Source organism: Penaeus chinensis, chromosome 9 (assembly GCF_019202785.1).
Source record: "Penaeus chinensis breed Huanghai No. 1 chromosome 9, ASM1920278v2, whole genome shotgun sequence".
Classification (NCBI taxonomy): domain Eukaryota; kingdom Metazoa; phylum Arthropoda; class Malacostraca; order Decapoda; family Penaeidae; genus Penaeus; species Penaeus chinensis.
This window is the reverse complement of record NC_061827.1, coordinates 29017964-29022963: the sequence shown is the minus strand read 5'-3', so window position 1 is coordinate 29022963 and position 5000 is coordinate 29017964. Positions and strand designations below refer to the sequence as shown.

Here is a 5000-nt window from a genome sequence, read left to right as displayed (position 1 = left end):
AAAGATAAAAGTGAGAACCTTGCCTGGCAAGCTGAACAGTGTAATGCCTTGATAACTGCTACTGTTCCAACAATCCTCTTTCCCCTTCTAAAGAGGAATGGCCATGCACCTTAACAGGTCTGACGGAATGGTACCAGACTGTATGTGCGTCCAAACGCATTCTCGGACCAAAGGTCCGAATTGCATTTATTACATGTTTTGTCAATTTAAATTTTCAACTATTACATAAATTTCGATATATCCACGTTAATGCAGAACAGTCGTTAGGTAGAGCTCATTTATGTAAATATATCAATGCCTGTGGTATAGATGAAAGTTTAAATCAACAAAACATTTAATAAACCCAATGCCTTCATATATGTATGCCTATGCATTTAAACAAACATTTAGGTTTATACAATATATACATAAATATACATATATATATATATATATATATATATATATATATATACGTGTGTGTGTGTGTGTGTGTGTGTGTGTGTGTTTGTGTGTGTGTGTATGTGTATGTGTATGTGTATGTGTATGTGTATGTGTATGTGTGTGCGTGTGCGTGTGCGTGTGTGTTTGTGTTTCGGGGAGATTTTAAGTTAAATTTCGACATCTATCCAGCCTTTACGAAGAATAAAATCAGAATCATTCAGTTAGATTAAGGTTAAATGATTTAAAACACCGAGGCAGAAGAGTTGTCACGAGTCTGCAAATAAGAAATATGCAATCCGGGCTGATTTATTGATAATGAATTATGATATTTGCTCATGTTGGTAACCCTGAACTTTTACGTACGATCAAATGTTTGAGAGCAATTGTAAATGACAGTTGACATTCCAATAGTCGGCTTTGACACTATCTTTCTCGAAAAACTGACTATAAATTTGGCTATAAATTAAGCTAGCATTTGGCGTACCAACTGCGGGGCCCGGGATGCATCATGCGTATCAACAGTCCACGCAGAAGCCCACGCAATTTATTAATACGGTTTGTAAGTACGGGGCTCTCTGCACACTTCCCTGGTGGCTGAATTACGGGGCCCGCACCAGCATTTTAATAATTCGATCGTTAGCAACTGGAATCATTTCTGAGCCAGTACTGAGAGACATCTCATAACCAACTCGATCACAGCCAAATACCGTACTTCAGTCACCCAAAACAATATGATTTCTTATCAAGGACAGCTATCTGCCACAGATGCGAGTTTGATGTAGAACACCTCTTTCATGAGTTCAAACATTGAGAAGAGGGTACACAGTGCATTTATACACACATTGACAGGAGTAGCCTCTTATTACCGAGGACTGAAGTCTGCTGCAGCCTGACCAATAATAGGCGTAGCCTCCCATATTGACCATGTCGCTATCAGGGTTTCTCATTTCTGAGAGGGCAGCCCCTCAACTCAGCTGCTTCATTTCCCTCAAAAGTAGTAGCAAGCAATCGTCCTGCCACAAAGAGCAGATGTTCTAAGCCCCCATCTGTCTGAGGTTAAGGCTCAGGCACTCAGGGTGGACCCCACCTCTGCCATCTCCATTGAAGATGGCCTATATAAAGAGGGGTTGCTGGTCCCATTGTCCACCAGTCGCGTTAATCCCTGCACCCAGTCCGTGCCTGGTGGACGCCCTCCTGATGGGACCCACAGCCCACCTCACCTGCCAAGCCCTCTCCCAAGAAACACCATTTATTTGGCGGTTGGGTCGTCTTGGGTAGGTGAAGTGGCAAAGCCTTCATCACTGTCAACAATACGTAACAAGACCGGATGGTACACTTCATACCTCCATCCAAGCAGCTACCCTTCTCCTTGGGCAGGACGCAGATGTAGCCCCAACTTTCTCTTTTTGCACAGGAATAAACATCCGCCCTCAAAGGGAACCGCTGTATAAAAGGACACATGCGGAAAACTAAGGGAGACACGGCAGACAGGCCAAGCCACACACGGTCCAGCTCCACCCTCGTCCTCCACCCGGGGACACGGGGGTCTCTTGGGGGGTCTCATATCTATCTTCAACAATAATCCAGCAAGCTAAGACCCCTTTCATTGACCGCCCAAGACCATTTCTCTTAAGCTTACATCTGATGGCAGCGGTGATCAAGAGCCTCACAACGCCGACGGTAATTCACTTACCACCGCAGTCCTCGCCGATGCCTGTTGCCGATCCACGCTATCTACCGAAAAGCAACTCCTGTCGAATTGCCTCCTCGCCTCCCTTAACGCTAGCCATCGCTAACAAGTCATCTTCTGACCCACACCATGTCTACCCTACTTCTTCGTGCTGACCACTCACGTCTATGATACTCTTCTGACAAAGTCGCTGACGATATGTTGCCTCACTCTATGCCGCCGCACTTGCCAATCCGGCTCACTTACCTCGCCAAGTCTTCGCAAACCCTCTTCAGGACAGCCATGAATTCGCAGTTCTACCTACCACCACCAATACTTCCTCGTTATCATTAAAAGTAAGTGTACCTACCAGTGCCATATTAACTATTGCCGTCCCTATTCCCACCCCACACCTTATAAGCTGCCTTCTTTCAAATTCAAGTACACGCCACTCAACGAACACACACTTCTAACTCTATACTACATAACTTCTCGCTGTCAACCATGTTTTTTTTTTTCCACACAAACGAAGTCACACACTGAGATCAGACCTAAGTGACACACCCTCACCTCATACCTCATTACTCCTAACATTTTTTTTAATTGCTAAGATATTTTTCTGCTATTGGTGTTTTATCTAATGTTTATTATTGTTGTCCTCATATTCCAGTTCATTATATTTTATTTTCTCTCAAATAACTATTCTCTCTCAAATAACTATGTACTCATATGTTCAGTTCCCCCCCCCCTCCTGTTATGTTATTCATATTTACTGCTGCGATTATTATTGTTTTCTCCTGCGCACTGTACCCTACTAGTAAGTGCTTCGTTAATACTTCCTCTGTGAATGTGTGTTTATCGTTCTGTCTTTCACAACACCTATATTTTCTTATACTTCCCATGCTAATCGTTCGCTTTTTCACACATAGTTTAAGATACATGTCGATTACCTGCCTTAGGCCCAAACCCACCTACCTGCCCACTCTACACGGAATTCCCTCTAGGATTATGAATTTCACTAAGTGCCATCCCTACGACTTATAACGGAACCGAAATCGCTTTCATGACGTCCTCTGGAAGTTTGATATCTTAACCTCATCTATGCTAGACTTATGTTTCTTTAGTTTAAGTGTAGTGGTTTGTGGGTAGCTGCTCTGCCACTCACCCTTGCTACAGGAGCTGACAAATATTCCTCAGTCGCAAATTATAGGGCATGTATATGGATGGGCATAAGGGGAAAGCGGGGCAAAATTAACCTTCAAGTTTTGCAGGAGTAAAGAGAGACCAGTATCCGTCTTCGACTGCTTTATTTTCTGTTATAGAATCACGGCCGAGTTCAATATAATTAAGACACCCAAAATCATAAAAACACAATAATCTCCCTCAGCCCACACTCACACCCTTTCACGATCAAGGTTACCCGCCAACTGCCTGCCGGTGGCGACTTCACTGCCTACTCGGCGAAGGGGTTGCCACCTATCTCAGTCGTGAAAGGGGTTGGGTGTGGACCGCGAGCTCTCTCTGACCCAAGACTCAAGGCACGTTCTCCTGGAGGTGGGGCGTTTAATAAAAGATGCAAGGGCGTACCGCTGGGCGTTAGTAAGCTCATTAAAAGAAAGGAAGCGACTACCAATTGGCACCATGGCCATCACCCGTTCACATACGTGAATCCGGGTGCATTCTTGTATTTGAGAATACGTCACACTACATAAGGAATTGGTGAATATGTAACCTGTATCTGACTGATGGTAGTCTCTTCTGTTGCAAATTATTGTAACGCTGGTAACGCACTACAGACACCATACTTCATATAGGCTTACATACTTATTATCTCCGCAAGTTAGTTTTATGCCCGGCTCATGATCGTAAACGAAGGAATCCTCCGCCCGCCGCACCGAGAAATTACTTACGATCATACGACTGAAGCGCCCGAGACGAGTACTGTTGAATTATCACCGCAAATTATTTTAAGCCCGGCTTATGGCCGTAAACGAAGGAATCATGCGCCCGCCACACCGAGAAGTTACTTACGTTCATATGATTGAAGCGCCGAGACGCTCCCGAGACGCGCACTGTTAGATTATCACCGCAAATTTATTTTATGCTCGGCTCATGGCCGTAAACGGAGGAATCCTGCGTCCGCCGCACACTTACGGTCATACGGTTGAAGAGCCGAGACGCGGCCGAGGAGCGCACTGTTAGAATTAAGTTCAGGCCCAGCTAACAATATGTTTGATGCAAATATACTTGCCTATTTAGCCCAAAGGTATGGAATTCTTATCCAATTATTTTTTCTATCTTCAGTATGATGGTACTCTACTGAACTCGCTAATCCTAACAAATCCAAAGTAATTAACACCTCACTTGACACGTTACCCTTCTTGTGACAAATTGTTCTTATTATACACTCATTTTTCTTGCTACTTCGTAAGGTGATTGACGAACGTATTATTATACTCCTCCTTAGCCCTTTTACTGGCCTGGTACACTTATATTACAGCCTCTGAAGACAATTGACTCTCCTCGCTACTTTAATGTTGCACCTCAGTGCGAAACCTCCGACACGCCTGCTACCCTGGCACGCGACGACCCTAGCGACCATCGGATTACCAGCAACCATCTGTAGATACCGAACAGAACCTGTATCCCAGTGTTTCAAGCATTGCAGACGGCTCGAGGATGAGAGACGAGCCTTGCACGTAGCCGAGCGTTCACTTCACACGATGGTACACTTCACACCTCTGTCTAAGACGCAGAAGTCGCCCGGCATTCTCTTTTCGCACAGGAATAAACATCCGCCCTCCAAGGACACCGCCGCATAAAAGGGCACGTACGTAAGACGAAGGGAGAGAGACAGGGTCCAGCTCCACCACCTCGTCCTCCACACGGGGGTGTCTCGGGAGTCTCT

At 44.9% G+C, this 5000-nt stretch overlaps 1 protein-coding gene across 2 annotated transcripts in view; it reads left to right on the top strand.

Annotated features, from left to right (window-relative positions):
* Nucleotides 1-5000, top strand: part of LOC125028842 (serine protease Hayan-like) — a 21819-nt gene that overhangs the window by 9745 nt on the left and 7074 nt on the right. The gene's annotated exons all lie outside the window — the stretch shown is intronic.